Below are 13,767 nucleotides of genomic sequence, written 5' to 3' on the forward strand. Positions count from 1 at the left end.
TCATGTACGTGGTTCAAGTTTTTCACTTTTTTTCGCATTAATTGCCTCGATGATGATCAACAACCATCTAATAAATAAATTAAAAGCGGAATTAGAAATCAATTTCCTTGCGATTGTTCATTTAATTAATTTTTACTTTTGTCTTGCAGCTGAAGTGCCTTACTAGTGCAAGTGCATAAAGGATAGTTGATAATCGAAAATATTGATTGGTATATAGAAGGCAATAACCATGGTCGTGAGCTACCTTCCCTGGAATGCAATTAACGAAACACTTTCATCATAATGGAAGGAGAATGTCTTCAACATTCCCGCTTTTATAGTCTTCACAAAACCGGATAATATAAACACCGAACGTCAGCTACTAAAATTAACAATTGCGTAAGATTTTTGTCTGTCATTACTTCTACAATCACTCTGACCAGTCGTTAACTGGATCAGCCAGTGGTCACTAATCGACCATCCTGAAAATTAGGACAAAAAACCTTTGGTAACGAGACTGACTGGAGAAGCAATTTCTTCCAAAAAATGCCTCGTCTGAGAGTGGCACACTTTTGATAGCGTTGAATTTTGCTTAAAGCCGAAACCGACTCTGCCGAAGGAACGGCATGTACATCGTATAATTTTGTTCCCCGGTATCATAATATACTAATATTCTAGATTCATGTTCCCAAAAATTAGTTCCACTGAACGACCACAAACGCTATGATTCGATTCCTGGTTTGCGTTACAATATTTTAATCATGCACTTCCTGAATAAAGCCAATTACAAATTTTGATACGCAGGAAATTTCGTAAAAATTATCATGACCTCTGTGGGTTAACGACAACAATCCGTTTTTTAAATAAAAAGAGGAAAAAAATCAAAATCTTCGGCAGTTTTTCTTTGTATACTTCTTTCATCTGGCTAATATATATTCAATCTGTGTAGTTCAATCAAATCGAAAACGAAAATACGTTTTTTTCATTTCATCTACCTTCGGACAAGACTTTTTTTTATACCTAAAAATACCCACAGCTGCCATAAAAAAATTTATGGATGACAACTAACTGAAGAAAACAGCTTAGCTACGGTATCCATATTATATATTATATATGTACAAATCACCTTTATAACAGTGTGTCGTATAAAAGTAAAATAAATTTATTATTTTATATTTGTGATGAAATGGATTACGACCGTATTTGATTCTCTGAGTTGTTTAGAGAAAATTTTCCAGTCGAGACGAACACTGGCTGCATTGTGAGTGCTGCTTAAAAAAAACCAACAATTTTCAATTCCTCACAAATGCTGCTATTGTCTTCTATCCAAGGGTAATGCAATAAAAATAATAAAGAAAATACTCGTAAAAGCCACATTGAATCAAGTATATTTCTTTGTTGAAAGAAAATATGGCATTGGCGACGGGGAATAAAATATGCACACAAAATGGTTGTGAACTTAAGCATATGCGAAATATTGAAAGCATAGAAATTTGATAATTTTGTAAAGTTTTTTTTTTGCTGTTGTTGTTGTTGTCGATGAAAATATATTGAATCGAATTAAATCGCTCTGTCTGAGGCGGCAGTTGTAGACACAAGTTCGATTTGTTTTCACTTTTCTTTTGTTCTACGAATTGGTAAATTTCGGGAGAGGAATTTGATATTGTTTCTGCAATCATTAACTTTTTCCCACTACTCATGTGAAATTATAAGCTTCAATCGGTGTCCACATTTTTTTTCTAATACCAGAAGAATGTAACAAATTAAATATTTAAAGTTGCAAATCCGATCCTTTGTGGCTATTATCAACGTTTTAGCGGGCACCTCTAGATTCCTCCTTCGGTAGTTGACTCATCCATTTTTTGTCGTTTTGTTTTTCGATAGTCTGAAAGCAGAATTCAGCATTTTAATGCAATTTTCCAGAATATTCATTGTACGCAATGTACATTCGGTTAATTCAAGCTGACATCTCCGACTTGGCCACATCAAAATGTATTTAAAATGTATCCGAAAATTTTGAATTTTGTTGTAAATTTTTCTTCTTCTTCTTTTCTTTTTCAGCCTGTTTCTATCCACTGCTGGACGCAGGCCTCCCGGATTCTCTTCCATTCCGAACGATCCTCTGCCACTTGTTGCCAATTTTCGCCTGCAATTCGCTTTATACTATTATTCCATCTCTCTGGTGGTCTACCTCTAAGTCTTGTTTCAGGTGGTCTCCAGTTTTTGATCTTTTTGGTCCAACGTTCATCTGTCCTTCTTGCAATATGTCCCACCCAGCTCCACTTTAAAGATGCTATTCTTTCCATGACATCAACGACTTTTGTTTGTTGTCGAATCCATTGATTTGTCATTCTATCTCTGAGCGTAATTCCAAGCATACTCCGTTCCATGGCTCTTTGTGCCACTCTTAGTTTATTTTCGGAAGCTTTTGTTAACGTTAACGTTTCCTCTCCATATGTGAGCACAGGAACACTTTACGTTTCAGACTATTGTTCATTTTGCTTTTGAAAATTAACCTGAGTTTTCCGAACGCTGCCCATGCAAGACCAATTCTACGTTTTATTTCTGCAGTTTGGTTGTCCAGACCCAACTTCAATTTGTGACCTAGGTACACGTAACTGTCGACTCATTCAAGGACAGTATCACCAATTTTAATGTCTCTGTCATCGTCAATGTTTGTCATGATTTTCGTTTTCGACAAATTCATCTTGAGACCGTCTTTGTTTGACTCCTCATTCAACTGTTTTAACATAATTTGCGCCTGATCTAGATCAGCTGTCATCAGGGAGATGTCATGTGCGAAACGGAGATTACTCAGGTTGATATCCATTTCACTCCAGTCTAATTTTGTAAAAATACTCTCCAGAATCGATGTGAATAACTTAGGTGATATGGTGTCACGCTGTCGTACACCTGTGCCAATTCTGAATTTTTCCGTGCTTTTATGAAGTTTTATACACGACGTAGCGTTTTTATAGACGTATCTAATTGTGTTGGAGTAGACCTTGAGTCTACTCTGCACTCGTCTAATGAGTCCAATATCGACCATATTTCCACTGAATCAAAAGCTTTTTCAAAGTCTATGAATATCAAGACCACAGCAATCTTGTATTCATCGCATTTTTCGATTAGCGTTCTCATCACATGTAATTGGTCGTTTGTGCTGAATCCTGATGCAGCTTGTTCAACAGATTGGTAGAAGTCGAGCTTCTTGGTATTCCTCTTCGTAACGATTTTCATGAACAACTTGTACAGTGTTGATAAGCAACTTATGGGCCGATAGTTTTCCAACTTTGTTATATCTCCTTTTTTATGCAGCAATGTAATCACTGCATTTTCCCATGCTTCTGGAACTTCTTCCCATTGGAGACATTGATTATACAAAGTCGTTATTGCACCCAATAATGAGTCGCCACCTAGTTTAATGGCAGGCAGATCTTCCGATCCTACGTTTCTTATTATTGGTCTGCCTTCAGTGGTATTGAGTGGTATTCGTCGGATCTGGTCGAACTAATGAGAATAAATCTTCGTAAAATTCCTTTGCGATATTTAATATCGCATTTCGATCCATCTGAATCGTTCCTGTTTTATCTCGTAGTTTGAAGATTTCTTTCTTTGCGTTGTAAACAGGACCGGACTGGCCATACGGTGAATTCGGGGGATTCCCGATGCGCCTTTTGGATTTTTGTATGAGAATTTTTAATTTGTGGGCCTTTTTAAATTGAGTTGCATGGAGCCCCCGATGGGCTTTTTCGAGCCCATTTCGGTACTGGTTGTAAACATTTGACAACAAAAAAATTTAAGTCTTTTTTTACAAAGAAAAGCAGTTCTCATGACAACAGAATTTAATCCAAATCATTTCAGATGAGAGGTTAATGTTAAAGTAAGTGCGCTTGTGTAGTGTTTATATTGTCTGATATCACTTGTGGAATTACTAGAAAGCATTAGACTGAAATTGATAGAACTTAAAGTTTTAACAGAAAGTATGCAGTTTCGGCTAGGCATCAAAGATATTACGCAAAATGACTTGTCCGATGTTTTTGCTGTTATGGAAGGGCTAAAGCAGGGCGACGCACTGTCATGCCTGCTCTTCAATTTGGCTTTGGAAATTGCCATGAGGCGTGCTGGTATCCAAACCAACAAAACACTGGCGAATGGAACAGTCCAAATCCTGTGCTTTGCAGATGACTTGGACATCGCCAGCCGCACACATGCAGCAGCAGTGGACACTTTCACAAATCTGAAAATCCAAGCGGAGAGAATGGGTTTGATGATAAACGAATCAAAAACAAAGTACATGAAGGCCGAGCCCGATTCGGTAGCCAATCAACAAGGAGACGTGATATGAGCATTGATGAGTTGAACCTCGAGGTAGTCGACGAATTCGTCTATCTTGGTGCGCTGATTCGATCTGATGGCGACAACACGCCGGAGATACAAAGGCGAATCATGGCGGCAAGCAGGTGCTATTACGGGCTAATGAAACATTTACGATCAAAGTTGCTATCAAAGAAAACGAAGTGCCAAGTTTACAAAGCGCTTATTCGCCCGGTTCTAATCTACGGATGCGAGTCTTGGACGGTGAAGAAAAGCGATGAACAGTTGCTTCTAACGTTCGAGCGTAAAGTCCTCCGTACCAATGCGCGAAGGTGAAAGGTGGCGGCGACGGTACAACTTTGAACTGAAACGTGATTTTGGTGAACCGGATATTGTGGCAGTGGTGAAAGTCCAACGGTTGAGGTGGGCGGGGCATCTAGCACGCATGGATATGAACAGAGCCCCCTCGATGTTATTCCGAAACGATCCAGAAGGGCGACTAGGAAAAGGTCGTCCAAAGATGAGATGGATAGATGGCGTCGAATCAGATCTACGGACGCTGGGAATAAGAAGTTGGCGAAGTGTAGCAGGGGACAGGGTTCGCTGGAACCGGATTTTCGATCAGGCCAAGGCCCACAAGTGGCTGTAGCGCCGGAGAAGAAGAAGAAGAAGATCAAAGATATTACAATTGGGAAGGTTCCATAAAAATGGACCTTTTGGAATCAGGGACCATCTTTACATCTGTCACTTAAGATTCGAGGCTTTTTGGAGAGAAGCATAATCACAATATGACAAGTCTTCACATCATTTCTAAAGTGGCAACATCTGTTCATTTTCATACGGTTCAACATAGAACTAGTCTTCATTTTTCATGTGGCACTATCGTAGCTTTCACAACTGAAGACATACCACCATCTTGGAGTTTGATGGTAAAATAATTGCTTGCAATGCTTCTGATTATTTCAAATTTGTGAAAATCCTTGGTACAGATTTCCCACCTTGCTCTAATTTACACAAAGAATGTCAAAACACAAAACATACAGCCAGCAACAGCTACCTGCTTTCTCATGAATCACGTTCATCAATATACGTGAAATAAGTCAGAAAAATGTAACATATAAAACGTTAAATTGTACACAATCAGCCTATAATGATCAACGATAAAATTAAGCCTAATGAGCAAATACACTTTTTGCAGAACCACAAGTAAATCACATATCAATAATATTTATTAATACATATGTACCGTAGTACCGTACACGAACTGACTAAAAACAACGTATTTACTGTAACGAAAACCCACCATATGTGTATCATCCGTAATATGACCATAAAAAAACTTTATTTCTTTTCTAAATATGCTTTTATGCCTGCTCTATAAAAACATTTTGATTGACCATAAACCCTCGGGCAATCATTCGAAACAATATATCATGTGTTTTTATAGTTAAGGACTTCAACACACTTAAGTCCACCATAAAATAAATTCACGATTCAAAATATTATGGAAAAGTAACCATTTTCAGACAACGATCGACAAAACCACACATTTTAATTCAATCTACGAAAGCTTCCCATATATGATGGGGCTTAGCCATGAACAGAATCTACATAATAAGATTTAACTAAAAGCACATTACCAGTATACGCAGCAGCATGTACTATGAACTTCAATTTTCCTATTCACTCAAAGCTAATGTCCCAAATAACATTTTGAACCTAACGATGATCGCCAACCGAAACCAATAGTCATTACGGTTAAGATATATACGTAACATTCAAAGTTTTTCCCCAACTTTGACAATCAACTAACGTTGTACGGAATCTCAGAGCAATTCCTTAAGCTTGAACGCATATTGGTGAAAACGGCTTAAAAAATGTGTTAAAATTGTTCCTTAATTGAACAATCTCTTGAATATCATTAGTAGCAGTTTATAACTAATATCTTATGTGAAATATTGGAGAGATTTGCGGTCCATTTTTTTTGTTTATTTACAGCCGACTCAAATAAGGAATCATACCCAACTAGTGAGAAGGGTTTTCTGATTTTTTCACAAATCTGCATTTCCAATAAACAACATTCACAGGATTCCTACCAAAAAAATAAATATCAAAACTCCCATAGGGTCTAGCTGAAAATGGCACCAGTGACACAGACGATTGGTTTACATGTTTTATCGATTCAAGTTCTGTTACTAAGACGTCAGAATATTTGAAAATTTTATCTTGAAAAAGTCCTTAAAAAATAGTGATTTATCTACCAGTTTTAGGACTCATTTCAGTGCGAATTATATCAATACTCTATCTAGCAAACAAAGTTCGTTTTGACTGTCACAATATCATTATTTCTTTGTTTGTAGAATCATGCGCTGTTGACTAATTTTTAATTTTACGTGTAAAATGAAAAGGCCACGACGCACTTTTACCACCTTAATGAATGTAGTTAGGTTGCTAGAGAGGATATTAAATATATCTATTATATGCTGTGGGCGTGTGAAAGTCCATGAAATTCAACGAAATGAACGATTTTCGACCTGTGAGCATGTAAAATCTATTTAAAAATATTTAATTTCAATTAAGATTTCGATATGAGTGACCCCGAAACCCAAAGAATGGAGTGGCAGATAATTTTGTATTTTTAATGCAATAGGATTTTCTCAAAGTAAATCCTCAAAGGATTTTCAATGATTTTCTGAGGACGTTCTACGATGCGAATGGATTTTCAAGCATGTTCACACGATTTTTAGAGCCATTTTCATTGATTTTCAAGGATTTTCTTAAAATTAACAGGATTTTTTTTTTGGATTTTAAACAAAGAATTTTCTGTTGAGTGCAAAGGGATTTTCTATGTGTATGGGATGAATCCTTTGATTTCACTGCTGATTTATACGATAAATATGATTGATCAAAAATAACATATAAACGTCGCAATAATGTACGGACCGGACACTCGAATTTCTCGTCATCGAAAAAAAAAAACAATTATTGATTCGTCGAAACATGTAAATTGAACAATTGTGATTAATATTAATTACACCCATTCGTTTCGACAATAACCCTAATTATCATTAACAAATAGTAGGAATATCAAGTAAAACATTCGAACAACAAAATACACTAGAGTCGGATTGGATTTAAATAAACATTTTGGTATCGACACGAATTCACGCCCTTCAACTTGCCGGGTTGATGATGTCATAAATTTTTTTATTAAATCCAATCACATTCTAGTGAGATTCGCGTTTCAAAAAACTGAATTATAAAATCTCGTCGCGGAATATAGTGTTCAAGTACCTGCATAGAATTGTACACCAAAAACTTCCGGAAATGTTTTTATAATATGAATTGTTTGTAAAACTAAGAGCTACGATCATATAACATCAAAAATGTGTACTTAGAAAAATCGTGAAGCCTGAAGTCCGAGGAGGTAGAACGAGGTTTTTTACTGTGATGTTTTGGAACTTTCTTGGTACCTAATGTACGGTGTAAGTCATCCATATCTTACCGACTACCGCACTCAGAGCCTGACCCTATTTTGAACTTTCGATTTATCTCGACGACGCACGAACTTCGAAAAAATAATCATAATTAATAACAATAATGACCAGTCGGCCAGTGATTGAGGGTAAACAAATTTAAATTGATTGGAATGTTAGTTGGTATATACAACGTTATTTTATACAACCAACAGTAGTACCATTCATATCATCGAGGAAAATGATGTTAGTCGCGGTAGTGTTTTTAAACCTAAATACTGTGTTGAGCAACGGTAGTTTTGTGCCGAAGCTAAATGAGTTCTATAAGTTTGATTACAATATTTTCTTATTCAATGATACCATTCATATATTAATTGATAGAATTTATGATCCAAATACACCCAGCACCATTTTAAATTTGAACGGCGGTGATAGCTCTAACCGGATACCTTATCAGAGCTTTGCATTGGCTGGTGGAAATAATTGTCTGCTGTTGGCTTTCACGAATGCAAGTTCATCAATAATGGACGAATCATCATTCATTAAGTCACAGCTTGCATCGGTTACGCTGAAGCTTTCGTATTGGAATGTAAAAATGAAAATTGGATTTATCATTTCTGAAATGTTTCACCTGAGAGACAAAAGACGTTTGGAATATCTGAGAAAAATATTTGATTGGAGTTGGAATCATTCGATCGTTAACATATTTGTGCACACAGGTGATGATCGGGATCATGTTTACACACACAATCGATACCAATCAAATGAAGTTAATGTTTCAATTGAGCAAAATGTGACATTTGGTTTGCATAAGAAACTCATTTCTAATGGAAGTGTAGACTTTGCACCAAGTTGATTTACGTTAGACAATATTTCAACGCCTGAAGAACGAGTAGTCACATATCCTATAAAATTCGACAAAGCCATTCTATTGGTGCCAGCTGCTAAACCGTTCGATCAATTCCGAAGTTTCTTAAAACACTTTACTGTTGACAATTCGTTTGTTTCCATTGTCTTGCCGATCGGTGCAATAATTGTAGTATTTTGGATCTTCCGAGTGTTTAAAAGTGCGAAGAATAAGCTGTTACAATGTGGTGTGGATGTGATCAGTCTCTTATGTACACAAAATGTAGCTGGTAGAAAACATTTTACAGACAATTCTGAACGACTGATTATATTGTCGCTGTCTTTCGGCGGACTATTTTTTACGAATCATATTTTGTCTGTATTTATCAATTATTTAGCGCGACCGGTAATGCAGTCCGAAATCGATACTTTCGATCAATTTAAGAAAACATCTATGAACATTGTAATGCCAGGTACACTAGTTCCGTCTTTTCTAGAAATAACCGCATTACAAGGACTCACCTGGGAAGGTGGGGTAACAGAGGTAAATATCTATAACACATACATGTATCTAGTGACCACCTACAATACAAAGAACGCATATTTGTCGTCACAAGTTAATTGGGATATACATGGCTTTCACAAAGTGGACGAATATTTCACCCTAAGACTAACTGCATATTATATCAATTCGCGAGCACCGTTCAAAGATAGGGTGGACCAATTAATTGTTCAATCGTTCAGTGCGGGTCTTTACGATAAATGGGACCGGGATACGTATCCAAATTTGATGAAAGTCGGATACTTCAAACAGTTTGATGTATGTGAGAACAATTCTGACAAACCATTCAATATTGTCGTCGTAATAATGTACGGATGGGCTATATCTTTTATGTCGTTTGTGATTGAAATTTGTTGTTTTTATTTGAAAAAAATTTCTCGCTTTAATCGGCCACCAAGACCACCATTGGAATGAATAAATTTAATTAAAAAAATTAAATTTTGTGAATGAAGATTTTGTGTACCCTGGAAGGGAAATCAGTCAAAAACAATTAGGGTCAAGTTAAGGTGCCTTACATCGCAATGTCAACTTTTGCACATAGAAAATTCATTTGCACGCAAAATGAGGGTTTATCCTTCTCTAGATCTAGTGCCGCAGTCTACGAAAAATCTTTTTCCTAATGTTATAATCGGACCTGCGTCACGGACGGCCTGACAACGGCCGCCCAAGATATATGTGGTGGTATGCATTCAATGTGAAAATACCATTGTGTCTTCTACAAAGTCATACAATTTTAACGGTTTTCGTAGCCGAATTACAAAGATATCCATTCAACGTCCAAATGTTGCCCACATTTTATCAAAGTACTGTTAGTTCTTTTAGTGCCATTATATAAGTCCACAATGGTAAAGTAATATGTTATCCTACAAGAACGTCCACTCGAAACAGAGGAGTTGTCTTGTCAAATGTAAAACGTTTTGTTACAGATATTTTTTTTATAAATGTAGTTGAACGGAGAGTGGTCGATAATGTCGAATATGTGGACGTTTTAAAGGATGACTGTTAAGTGAGTTGTACAATACTAAGTTTCTTTAACAAGGACAATATTTGGAAATACAAACGTTATCCCTCGCATTTTCAACGGCTGATCTGAGGAACCACCAAAACCAGAAAATTGTAATAAATTTATTCCAATATTTAGCTATTGAACCAATAATATACTTTCCGAACACCTTATTTGTATACCCACACGTCCAATAACAAAGGAAAATAAGATGAAGTCTAATGTGAGGTTGAAACGAAATCTTTTGCAAAACAAAAACTCCATCGAGATAAGATATGGGCTGAAGGGTTTTGGTGATAGATGTGTATAAATTTGATTGCATATAAATAGAAATACAAAATTTCTCCTATAAATCATACCCACAACCAATAAGATAGAATTCTATGCTACCAATGATACACACTTGGCATATTGATTTTCAAAAATTTGCCTATTCAAATGTTCCTTTAAAAGGCAAAGATATTTTTTTTATTTAAGATGATCGAAATGGTATTAACCTTCGGTCACCCTCATAAATATGTGGAAAATCTTTCGTGACATTGTGTCCGTCAAATCCGAATCGGAACGTAATTATGAGCACCCTTTTTTGTTATCTTTTGGGCAAAGTGTAAACTGTGCCATCAGAATCTATATTGGGTGAATATTACACAAGAAAAATGGACAGAAAAGGAAAAGTTGCTACAACTGATAAACACAAGCTAAATAAAAAAAAATCGAGAAAGCAAGTTTTGTTGCATTCACGGTAGAAATATTGCGACCCTATTTCATCGAATGTTTTTAGAGGAAACTTTTGTTTGAATATTTTAATTTTACTCAAACCTTTTGTCGAATAATTTTTCCGTTCTGAAACTTCTGCACAAAATGAAAGGAAAATATTTGCTTTCCGTTCAATTCAATTCATTTATTTACCGTCAAGCTTATACAGCCGAGGATTTGATAGATTACAATAGGTAAATGGGAAACCAAAGTTGAAACTTGCTTATCGACGGTTTCGCTCGAGAAAACACGCAACTTTTAACTTTACTTCTGTGTTAGCTATTTGTCTATTGTAAATATTATAATTAGAGCAAAATAGGAGAAATAGCTATTTCGTCGGCGGTAATTCACTTCTGTAACATTAAAAGAAATTGAAACGAGAAATATTCTTTTATACTTTCGTCATAAAAGTCTTTCAAATAAAAAAAATTCTTAGCAGCGCAGCGATTGACTTTAGGCAACTTCGCTCGATCCGCTCCACTCGGGACATTTTTTGTATGGATTGGAAAGTATTATAAGCAGCTTCGGTTTTTAGCCCCGTACGAAGTACGAAGGGGCTTATAGGATTACGATGCCGTGTGTAATTGATGGAATTCGAAGCAGACGGTAAGGGCAAAGTGTTTGCCTATGTTCATAGATGACGAATCCGCAATAAAAATTTGGGCCGTCTGTCCGTCTGTCCGTCTGTCCTTCTGTCCGTCTGTCCGTCTGTCCGTCTGTCCGTCTGTCCGTCTGTCCGTCTGTCCGTCTGTCCGTCTGTCCGTCTGTCCGTCTGTCCGTCTGTCCGTCTGTCCGTCTGTCCGTCTGTCCGTCTGTCCGTCTGTCCGTCACGTCGATATCTTGAGTAAATCAAATCCGATTTCAAAAATTTTTTTTTTCCCTGAAAGATAGTCAAAATAGTGAGGCTAAGTTCGAAGATGGGCATATTCGGGTCGGCCCTTCGTGAGTTAGGGCCACCTAAGTGATTTAAGGTCTTTTGGTGATATTTATGGCAAAATAAACGATGGAAATGTAAATGACACGGCAAATGATAGGTATTGTCAATACCAATCCAGGAAAAAAAAGTTTTTTAAAATCGGGTGAGTGGACCGTGAGTTAGGGCCTTAGAAGTGAAAAGCTACTAGGGCCCTATGTGTATTTTACATAGAACTCAAGTAAATTTCATTCGTTTTTCGTAATTTTTGTGTCATTTGGAAGGTAATCAAAAGCCGAATAGAATGTTGTTGAAAAAAAATTAAATTTGGGTCCTCGGACTAAGGCCGCTACTAGGGCCCTATGCGTATTTTACATACAACTCGAGTAAATTTCATCCGTTTTTCGTAATTTTTGTTTCATTTGAAAGATAATCGAACACCGAATAGAATGTTGTTGAAAAAAAAAATTGGGTCCTTGGACTAAGGCCGCTACTATGGCCCTATGTGTATTTTACATATAACTCGAGCAAATTTCATCCGTTTTTCGTAATTTTTGTTTCATTTGGAAGGTAATCAAAGACCGAATAGAATGTTGTTGAAAAAAAATTAAATTTGGGTCCTTGGACTAAGGCCACTACTAGGGCCCTATGTGTATTTTACATTGAACTCGAGTAAATTTCATTCGTTTTTCGTAATTTTTGTGTCATTTGGAAGGTAATCAAAGGCCGAATAGAATGTTGTTGAAAAAAAAAATAAATTTGGGTCCTCGGACTAAGGCTGCTACTAGGGCCCTATGCGTATTTTACATATAACTCGAGCAAATTTCATCCGTTTTTCGTAATTTTTGTTTCATTTGGAAGGTAATCAAAGGCCGAATAGAATGTTGTTGAAAAAAAAATTAAATTTGGGTCCTCGGACTAAGGCCGCTACTAGGGCCCTATGTGTATTTTACATAGAACTCGAGCAAATTTCATCCGTTTTCCGTATTTTTTGTTTTATTTGGAGGGTAATCAAAGGCCGAATAGAATGTAGTTGAAAAAAAAATAAATTTGGTCCTCGGACTAAGGCTGGTATTAGGGCCCTATGTGTATTTTACATGCAACTCGCGTAAATTTCATCCGTTTGTCGTAATTTTTGTTTAATTTAGAAGGTAATCGAAGGCCGAATAGAATGTAGTTGAAAAAAATAAATTTGGGTCCTCGGACTAAGGCCGGTACTAGGGCCCTATGTGTATTTATACTCAATAAATTAAAATTTTAGGGCTATTTGAAATTTTTGTTTCATTTGAAAGGAACGTCGTACGGGGCTTCGTAATTGCGCTATGCGCAATTTCTAAGATGTACACATTCCATAATAATTTTACTTTAACTACATTAACCGGCGCAATAGGTTTACGGTCAAAGTAGGGTGACAGACGCAATAGGGTCACGTACGCAATAGATATACGGGTTTGTACGGGGCTCAGTCGCAGCAAACGCTCCGACTGTTCTGATGGCTCGTTTTTTTTCAACAGTGTGACTAGCCTTTATCTATTACAACACCGACAATTTTTTGGATTTTCATAATCATAGGCCATGGCATATTTTTAGGAATTTAACTCTTTTAAAAATTCCAGAAAATCCTTTAAAAAATTCCTTAATTTGTAAATTCACATTTTATCAAATTTTTAAGAATTAAATTCCTAAAAATATGCCTTGATGGGAATGTTCTTTCACATCTTGCGATTAGCGTAAAACGTAAAACTTATGTTCACATCTATTTGAGTTGACTATAATAACGTCGACCGACCGTAACAAAATCGCCCACTGGATGTCTCATTATGTTAGCCATCGTAAGGCAATAGAATTCGTTTACAATTGCAATTCATAATTGTAACCGTTTAGCTCTCCATTTACAATTAAACAATGAAAACGT

At 36.4% G+C, this 13,767-nt stretch overlaps 1 protein-coding gene across 1 annotated transcript in view; it reads right to left on the reverse strand.

Annotated features, from left to right (window-relative positions):
- LOC119067294 (alpha-1A adrenergic receptor) overlaps positions 1-13,767 on the reverse strand; it is a 60,199-nt gene that overhangs the window by 22,359 nt on the left and 24,073 nt on the right. The window lies entirely within an intron of this gene.

Source organism: Bradysia coprophila (assembly GCF_014529535.1).
Source record: "Bradysia coprophila strain Holo2 chromosome X unlocalized genomic scaffold, BU_Bcop_v1 contig_12, whole genome shotgun sequence".
NCBI lineage: Eukaryota > Metazoa > Arthropoda > Insecta > Diptera > Sciaridae > Bradysia > Bradysia coprophila.